Source organism: Metopolophium dirhodum, chromosome 3 (assembly GCF_019925205.1).
Source record: "Metopolophium dirhodum isolate CAU chromosome 3, ASM1992520v1, whole genome shotgun sequence".
Lineage (NCBI taxonomy): Eukaryota > Metazoa > Arthropoda > Insecta > Hemiptera > Aphididae > Metopolophium > Metopolophium dirhodum.
The window spans coordinates 4,298,853-4,309,933 of NC_083562.1; the positions used below are offsets into that span (position 1 = coordinate 4,298,853).

The 11,081-nt window shown below is 30.4% G+C and overlaps 1 pseudogene; it reads right to left on the reverse strand.

Annotated features, from left to right (window-relative positions):
* Positions 1-6,507: 6,507 nt before the first annotated feature.
* LOC132942058 (uncharacterized) lies at positions 6,508-7,313 on the reverse strand (annotated as a pseudogene).
* Between the last annotated feature and the right edge of the window lie 3,768 nt (positions 7,314-11,081).

Genomic DNA, 11,081 nt, shown 5'->3' on the forward strand with positions numbered 1-11,081 from the left:
ACGGGTATAAAGTGACCGTAAATTTTAATAGCGCCTAGCCACCGGACACCGCGACGACGACGACGAATGCGCGCGGTTAAGAAATGCGTATTATTTGGAATCCGATAAAACTTTTCATATACTAATTTTGTTTTTCTTTTCGGAAACAATTACGTGGATTTATTTCGCGAGCGATCGGCCGTAATCCTCGCTATAACTGGCTTTACTTGTCTACGGGTTAACGTTTCTCACACGACCGAATCACACAAGCGATTAACTGCGCCAAGATATGATTTTTGCTATAAAATACAATTTATCGAGAGATAAATGAGAAAAGCTACTAACGCGCCCGTAGTGAAATATAATTAATTTGCTTAAATCGTACAGATATGTGTATTTATAATGTTACATTCTATAATTTCTAACGATACAAACCCACATATTATAAGATAGGTTATAGCATATACGTAGCACTTTATTAACTTACAAGTACTATCAAATTATGAATAATGAATAGGTACGCAATTTTGTTGTGAATGTACCTGATTTCACGTAAATTAGTAATGGCACGCCAAGTCGCCAACTTTAATATACAGTGCATATGGTATTTTATAAACAAAATTGTTTTCATCCTCTTAGTGAAAAACTGCCCAAGCGAGCGTACTTACGTTTTATTCTTGTATTATATTTTAATACTTTTATAATATTTACTGACTTCTGTCAATAATTACCATAAATTATTATTTTTAAGAATTATATACTATTAAAAAGTATTAATACAAGAGGGAAGGAGGAAGTCGCCCCATCTCCACCCTCGAAACAACTACTGATACCAGAAACTGCCTGCTTATGAAATATTTACTATTAAAAAATATTTATATTTTTAACGTGCAATAAAAAGTAAAATGCTTTATTTTACAAAAAGGTAAATTTGTTGGAACATTTTTAATCAATTTCGCCTTGTAATTAACTAACTAAATTATTTTTATTTCTATAATAATGTGATTTTTATGGTATCGTGGTTTTATTCATTTTAAGAAAGGGTTTCTCTCCTAATTTTTTTTTGTCTGTCAAAAAAAGAACATTAATCGTTATTAATACATTTTTTTACAGCTGTAAAAAAAGTATTAGAACAGGGTTATTGGTATAGTAATAAAAATCATTGTACAATATTTTCAAGCAGATTGTTCTCCTTTACGTGGTAAATTAAAAACCAAGAACTGCAGTATTAATATTATTATACTAAATTATTGTTATATCGTTACCAAACATGAATATACTGCTATACCACACTGTACTTTAAAAAAGAATAAATTTCTTTGATTTTGTATGAAGACAATGGTAAATTATGTTTTCCAGATGAAACAATTAAACTCTGACTAAATTATTTTAATAAAGATAAACCTAAAAACCATGCGATGGCACGATGCTGCACATATTTCACATTCTGAAAATTTAATATTTATTTTGTATATTTAATATATTATATTATATCTTAAATAATAATCTAATTATGTGATATTATATTAAAATTCCAGTAATTTCAGAATATTTCAAAACTAGTTATGTGTATTTAATACTGAACATTATTTCGATATTAGTTGATTCAAATACTCATAATTTGACTTATTTACATTCAAATTAAAATTCAATATTTCAATACATTTTCCTATAAGATTTCATTGAATATAAATAAAATATAGCTTTAGGTATTAATTGTTTTGAATGATTAAAAATGAAAACAACAATATTTTGTTTTGTAAAATCAAACACAATATTATTCAACGATAGTAGGTACTTAAGTCTTAAACTATAGGGTATTATTATAGCATTTTACAGTTGAGTACATATAAACTTGAACTTATATTTCTTGTAAATCATATTATAAAATTACGAGACCCCAGGATAAAAAAAAACCAATAATCTTATCGTGTACAATTATACAAACACACAAATACTCAGCGATCAAATAATTTAAAGAGATATTTCAATTTGACTTATTAAGTTAAGTATTAGTTTAAAAATATGATACAAACTAAAGTTGATTATTGTATTAAAATAATTATCTAGCATACCACATAATATTATATTCGTATAAAAATGAGTTATCAAACTATTATAAATTGTAAAATAGGAATATCGGTTAAAAGAAAGAAATATTTCTAAAAATATATAACATAATTATTCATATAAATTATAAGGTTTAAAAAGAAAATTCTAAAAGGTACATAGTAAAATGATATGCTAAAATATTATACAAAGTTCTATTAAATTATACAGTTTCTTGCTTTTACAAAGTTCATTAAATGTATTTTTAATTTCGATTCTCACTTTGGTACTATACCCACATTTGTTTTTAATAAAATATTTTCTTTACATATAAAAATATAAAATACCTTTCTAAACTAAAACCAATCGCTAATTTTGTTAAAGTGTACCAAAAGGTTTAAAATCAACCTGGTGACTGTTTCAATGGACCATCGAGGTATTTGGGGATGCAGGGTAAATGCATAGTTTCCTTAGTTTCAAGAATTCGGACAAGGTGGACGACAAATAAAATAAAAATCAATATCATCACCTATACATAGATACTATATACCTATATATTCAATAACTTTTTACAAAGAATGCGTGTATATATCTACATAAAATATATAATAATAATAATAATAATATTATGTTGTACCAATTTTGATGTAAAATGAAAAAAAATTAATAGTTTTTTTTTGTTTATGTAAATGTGTATTAGGATAAAATTACATTGTTATTGATTTTCCAGGAAGAAAAAAGTAAAAAATAATAGTGAAACTTTCAGTCCCTCAATTCTCACAATAAATGAATTATGATTAAGTGACATAAGAAAATATACTCTCAGTTGTAAAAACTTAATAAAACTTATCAAGCAAGAGTAAATAAATTTGTCAGTAAATTGTTTTTAATTTTTAATATCGAAATCCGACGTCTCGTACAGACAAGAATTTACTTTTATTGGTTCGTCCGTGTTTTATACTATAAGACATAATATGCTTTTGGTATATTATATATTATATTATTACAAGTTACTATTTGTTTTTTACTTTTCAGAGAACCATAGTGTATTATTATCGGCCAGTGGCCGTTCTATTGTCACGAACATATATGTAAATACCCGCTAAGGAGGCGGTATCGACCGTCAATCGGGCGAGCGGAGTTTAGACGACATCGGAGGGGAGAAAACAGTATTCGGACTAAACTTGTTAATTTTAGCAGATTTGAATTTGAATTTTATTTATCACGACGTCAGAGTTTCTTCACATTGACATTATGTTCGCATTGTATTATAATATTGTGATGTCTACTTAAAAACATTTCACTTTACATTTACGATCGTCAAAAATTGTTATAGTCTTGAAAATGTGTACCTAATCAATATTCGTAAATACAATAAAATAATTATGTATGATGAGTACATGTAAATTGTATAGATTATAATTCATAATTAGTATGGAAGACGATTAATAACTATAGGTATACTTATAAATGTATATTGTTTATACATTTTTTATAAATTGTTAGAATTTTTTAACAAAATCAATTACATTTATTACATTATTAGTAGGTACAGGTAAATACGTATTTTTTAAGAAATAGTCATGTATAAACAACACTACTTATATCACAACTTCTAAGTAAAAAATAATCATATTCTATCTAAACTATAATTTATAAATATAAATTATAAGGTATTCGGGTATACCGTGTACAGTTTATGTACTACACTAACAAATTACCTACCAATTTATTATGAACCTTTTTTTAAGCTATTAATTTACGTAAGCTAATATTTTAAACACCGTTGTATCATACAACTTGCATGGGTATTGGGTACACAAATGTATGATATATATTTAGAAAACATGAAGGTACCTATATGGTGTGTAAAATAAAATAATATTCAATCCTTCAATATATTATGTACCTAATTTAAAACGTGTGTTTAACATCATAAATGAATAATGATCACTCAAATATTTAATTGCTATTTTTTTTTCTATATTACTGTATATAAGTAGTACATACATTTATTTTAATCATTTATCAGATTAAATGAATATTATTTACAGTTATTACGATAACAAAAAGCTATCGAGCAAAACCAAATAAATATAATTGTTAAATATTTGATTAATTTAGTTAATTATGAAAACACACTAAACGTCGTGTCATTGTTGACATTAGATAGAGATAAAATACTTTTATATAATATTTGGAATATTATTTTACCTAATGATGAATTATTAAAAAAATTCTATAATTTTATTTAACTGCTATTTATTTATTTATCAGCATAATATTAAAATATTTTTGAAACTCAGGTGATTTAATATTATTAGTAGGTATTTAATATTTTAAACCAACCGATAATAATAGGTATGTTTCATATACATGTATAGTGCTTAATTCGATAATATTCATAATTTTTGATCATTTTGTACAATAATATAATAACGAATCATGTGGAAATTTTTGTTTATGGAAAGAGTTTCCCACGGGGTTCAGAGGACATCTGCCGTTCAAAATACTGCAGAATACCAGAATAGCATAAACACTACCACCGCGCCGTCACCGCTACCACACTACAACGATGTTTTTACCCGAGTTGAGTTCACAAATACTATTATTGTAAAGGTACCTACTGTGTATGGTAGTGAATACGGTGTGGTTATCGAAAAGGTGGACAGTCCTACATATTGTTTAGCCTCATGCATCAGCCAGTTACACCTGACAGCTAAGTGTTATAATAGTGAACATATGAATTTTCAACAATCAAAAAAATTAACATTTTCAAAAAAAATCTCAATATTGTCATTAAAATCAATAAATACCTATTTCGAGAAAACGCACAAGAAATATAAAAAAAATACTCAAAACGGATAGGTAATTTTGTGTAAATTGAGAAAGAGGAAAGCGTGAAAAATAATTTATTGATTTTAATTTTTACCTAATATTATATTAAAACCATGATTAGTAACCATGACATAGAAAATCTTACAACAATTTAGTCAGAAACAAAAAATCTCGTATACAGCCCAAAACATATTTATTTAAAAAAAAAATTATTACAACAGTCGACTCTACTAATATCAGTGAACACTACAGAATTATGTTCTACGTGTATAGGTAAGAAAAATATTAAATTACTTGTCAAAATATAATTGATTAAAACTTTTTTCCTTATTGAGCAGCAGAGGAACGGATAATCCCAATTCCAATTTCAACTCAATACTCCTTTAAAATTAAACGGTGTACATTTTACCTTTCTACACCACAAATTAAGCCACTCTAATAGTCTAATATTGTTTCGAAAGTTTGCAGTCAACTTCAAGTTATTTGTAAAAAATACGCATTGATACAGTATGCATTTTTAATGTTACACGTACGTTGTGGGGTCTTTTTAGACTATTATTTTTAATTAATTTCGTGTACTTATGCAAGTAATTATACTTAAATACCTATACAACCTATACAACAAGTAAGTATAATTTTTAAAATGTTTTGTTACTCCCCGAGAAACTATTTATACCATCAAAAATAACGATAGATCAATATGTATCATACTTCTCAAGATAGATATTATACGACAATTAAAATTTGAGATTTTCTAGATGATTTTAATTTGTACAATATTAAAATTAGTTTCAACTTATAAATCAATAATTACTCAGGATGCACAAAAATAATATTTTTATTTTAAATGTCGATTCCGGTTGGTTTGTTTTTTTTTTTGTAGTTAGACTTTTCCGTTTTAAATGCTAAAAACAAAATAATATATCAAATAATGCCATAATGTTATAAATAATAATAATATCTTGGACCATATTGACGAGATTTGTTTATTTATATTAAAGTTTTTAAAATTAATTATTTACACTAACCAGGCGACTGACCAAACCAATACCGGACGCACTTGGAGAGAAACGCTGGTTGAGTTAGATAGAATATCATCGGGGAATATCCATTCCGTGGAACTGGAGTGGCACCTATACATAACGAGACATGCTGCACTGAGGACAAAGAGAGGACTACCGGCGGGCCGATCCCTAGTGGACGCGGTCGGCCTACTCTGCGGTGACCGGGCTACGTTCTCGTTGGACCACCACGACGGCTTAGGGTTGGTGTACTACAACATAATATGCGGTCAAATGGCCGGCGGAAGAGGAGGATACGAGCTCGACGGCGGAGATGGATAAAAAAAAATAGAGCGTGCAGCGGCGGCACTAGCAGCAGCCGCAGAAAAGGATCGGGATCAGCGAGGACGAGTTTGGAGATCAGCCGCCGCCGGAGGACCACCGAAAATATAATATTAAGTAATGGAAATGCTGCCCGCCCATGAGCGACGACGGTGTTCGTTCTCCTGTGGTCGGAGACAAGCGACGGGGTGAAACGGACTAGATAGCCTGCTGCAGATGTCGAGGTGCGCGTATCAGAGTTGCAGATGTTGGAACAGGAGATGGTGACAACAGAGTCGAAGTCGAGGAGGAACTAACGGAGTAAGAAGCGACGTGGCAGTTCCAAGAGAAGCGCGAAAATAAACGACCACATAACATATATACATCACAGCAAAAGCCAGCCGTACCAGATTAGCCTAACCCGTGTCCAAACTCCAAATTTTTAAAACTATATTACTACCAAATAGAATGACAACAAATATTATAACGTAAGTTATATAAGCATACAGTATTTATGAACTAAGAGTGTCACGAATTATTATAATATATACCATAACCAATCAGCATACTCTACGATTGACCGGCGAGCTTCCAAATGAAATGCCGGGTCGCCACCGTCAAGATTCTTACCCTTCAAACGGTTTCACCGTTACCTCTAAAAGTTCCTCTTCCTCCTCGTGTCACCATCTCCGAGGGCCCGCACCTCGATCTGCAGCCGGAAGCTTTCTAGTCCGAACCACCAGGCCGGCCGTATGTCTGCCTCCAGAACGAACACTCGGCCTGGTTTCACAGACGTGGGCAGTATTTCCGTGGTGGTGGTCCTCCGGCAAAGGCTGATTTCCAGACTCGTCCTCTGCTTGTCGCTTACTGTTCCTGATCTCGTGCAGGCTGCTGCCGCCACTACTTGCCATAGTAATCGCCGTCGAGCACCAGAGCATCCTACTCTCGCTCCGTCAAAAGTACTGCTAAGCCGGCCGCTTGTTGAAGTGCACTTCGCGCCATCGTCGCTGTCCAAAGGGAATCCCTGCGAGGGTGGCTCGGTGGCCGCCCGGCATCATGCTCCGACAGTCCACCGCAAAATGTCCTCTCGTCGTCCTTCATGCAGTATGTCTATGAGCCGGACATTCCCTGATTTTCAACCAGCGTTTCTACTCTACCGTCTGCCCGAAACTTCCGGTTAAAAAAAATGTCTTAGATTATAGTTATATGTCATTTATGTTTTAGATTAATAAAGAAAATTGTATGGATTAATATTGATAATATTTATTTATTTTTTTTGTTCATAGCTTATAATAATAATTATACTTATAATTAAAATAACTAATATGTATTTAGATTTTCAATAATATCTTTTCTGGTAGGAAAGTGAATCTAGTCGGTACCCGATATTTTGAGGGATCAAAATTAACAATTTCACAGTATATTGTTCAAAATAATTGGAAAAAAAAAAACGGAAAATTTTTACGCAAAACTAGTTTTTGCAAATCGATTTTCTTATTTTTTTGTAATTCAGAAACAAGTAACTGTCGATGATATATTTAAAAAATATTATATTTTATATTATATTTAAAAAATATTTTGGATAAATTTTATTGATATTATTGAGCTATTTATTGACACATTTAATTTTTACTTTTTTTCGATTTACTGCCCAAATGTACGTGTCGTGTGAATTACTTTAAAAAAAAAATATTACTCTTTAAAACATGATAAGTTCAGTACCAACTAAATTCAATTTTCTACCGTAAATCACCCCCAAAGGTTAAAAATTGCATATTTTTTTTCTACTTTTTATTGTGTATACCTAGAAACAAAAGAAAAAACAACACAGAAACACTCGGTTGTAAAATGAATACATTATTTATCACCCCGCTCAGAATCTAAAACGTAAGTAGATATTTGATATTTCAGAACAATACAACTTCGATAAAAATAAATAACTTAAAAAATAGGGAAGGTAATTGCTCTGCTGTACAGTATGTTTTGAGGGTACGCCGTCGTTGAGTAAGTCATTATTGTAACAATGTGTTAAATTTTAATTCAGTGATAGATACGAAGAACGATTCTGAAGGAACTAGGGAAGACGGTCTGTCGACTGTGGGGCAACGGAATAGGTAGAACCTATTAGAGAAAATTCCTGTAGAGGATAGGTACCTAGAATCCCCATTAGTATAGGTACATAATGCTATGTTATAATTTTAATAATGTTTTTTGTAAAAAATATATTATAAAAGTAAAAAATTAAGTTTTTTTTATATTTTTGATATATTATTGAGTTATACCTAATATTACTCTATAAAGTGGTGATCCCAACGTGATACATCGCTCTCCCTCTCCGGCTAGACCCAACTCGTTACCAACACGTTACCGACTCGAGCCGTCACTTTGCCAAGACCGTCTATGGCATGTTGTAGCTGGGGAGTAAATGAGTAATGTAGCGCCCTCTAGTTGTTCATCTCAACTGACTTCGGGTACCGACGATTAAAACACGAACTACTCCGCCACCGTTTACTCAGTCACGTCGTCGGCATATTGACTTGATATTTTATTCTGTGATGTTATAAAGGGGGCGCGAACACTAGAATGAGCGTCCCTACTTGTACTCGTCGCTAAATTGATGAAAAATATTACACCTATATCTCTCTCAGCACCACCAATCCCATTGTTTTCAAAAGGTTACTCCCACGGCCTGATTTAGGCATTTTGTGGCCTTAGGCAAAATAAAAAACGTGGCCCCTTGGCAACAGTAGCGATTATAGCCCCCCCCTTCCTCAAACGAGTTGTATATAACAAAATAATAATTTATATCAATTTAGTATTAACTTATACATTTTCACAAACATAATTATAATGTTATTCATTTTTATCTCTACAGGCTTATATTATTATATATATATTTATTATTGATATTGAAAACAAAATTAAACATTTCTTTTTTTTATATTATTTATTAACTGTAATAAACAATACATTTTTATATTTATAATAGAAATAATTAATAAGCTATTCTATAAAATGATTTTTCTTGCTTTTTTAAAGCAAATTCATTTATTATGTCATCGAAGTTTAAAAAAGATGTAAAGATCGCTTTCTATTGATAGTAAACTTAAGTTATCAATTCTTTCTTATTAAAAATAGACTTTTATTTATTTTCATTTACATTTTACACTGATAAGGATTAATTATTTATTTTTTTTGAAATATTATATGTATTATATTATATTATATGTTTATATTGGCATTTTCTATACACCATAAAATTTTAAAAATATTTTGACTCTTTTTGAGCTGTTTACGGACATTGTCAGTTTTCAATTTTTTTAGTTTTTTCTTCTATAAATATCAATAAAATTTTACTTGTTGGGTAAAAAAGCGCGAATATTTAATATAAGGCTCCTGATATATCGTTCTAATAGCAGTTGAAAAATATTAAAAATACATAGGCAACATTTTTTTTTATAAGCATTTAAAGTTCAAATTTTGACAACATTTATCAAATTTATAATTTATTAATTATTTTGTAGTTAAAAATGTATGAAATGTTTAACTTTTATTGCTAAGGATTGAAAATTTAAAACAAGGCTCTACTTAAATAGGTTATATATAAATTACTTTATTCACAATAATATCATCAAATATACTTGGTAATATCATAGGCTGACTGACCGTTTTCACTCAGAATCGTTTTTCTTATACAATGATATTATATCATTGAATTCAAATTTAACACCATCCATTACAGTGACCCACTTGTAACCTACTGTACAGCAGAGCGACATCCACTTATCCACCTTTTTTTATATTAACTATAAGGTACATATTATTATAGTCGATATTACTAACGATAGATTATCGAATTGCCATACGATAAATAAAATAAATAAATAATTATCGTATAACAAATGCAATCGGATAGGTATATACTATCTACCGAGTCGCGAACCATTAATAAATTAATTCATACAGATAAACGATTGTTTAGGTACCTATGGCGGGACTTTAAAGTTTTCACTCGCCGTGGCGGGGCTATAACAAACAAGTACCAATAATTATCTGCACTTCAGCAATTGTCGGCACGATTTACACGTTGAAATAATACATTTTGCCAGAGATCTATTTATTTATTTATTTATTTTGCTTTCTCATCGTGGCACGTCGTCGTCGTTCGTAATAATTCACATTACAGTACACAACTATAGCACAAGTCACAACATACATTATTTTATCGAATAGGTAAATAAATAATAGATAAGTTCTATAAAGTATAAATTACGACAATATGTGGAACTCGATATAAGAATTGCTTGCATAGGTGGCCTTGGGTTGCCATATAAGTTCCAACTTCCAAGTAATAACCAGGACATTTACCAAAATAATTTCAACAACCTTATTATTATTTTTTTTTTTTTTCACCAATTTGATAGAAATTTTGAACAGAATTTTGAATAAGTGATTAACTTATGCATGGCGGCATGACGGTCGGCCGATCGCCGATGGCATATTATTATAGTAAGATGACCGGGTAATTAACGGCCAATGAAATGAGGCGAACTACGACTATGGCTGGGAAGGGTGTGGGATGCGGTAACCGGACCAAAATTCTTATTGTCGCTTACATACCTATCTATTTTATCATGAACTTGTCACTTGTGAACAAACTTGAAACGATCCAATAATCCACATTAAACGATTAAACTTTTAAACTCATCCATATTATTATTATTCCATCTTCAAGATGGCATCTTGCGTAAATAGCATTATCGTAATGTAGATAATAAAAATGTATGTGATAAAATCAACTAACCGTTAACACCATAACCGTGTTAATGGTATTCTTCTTAGCAATGATTATGCGATTTCGTTTTTAGGGTTATGTACAAACAATTTAAGTAT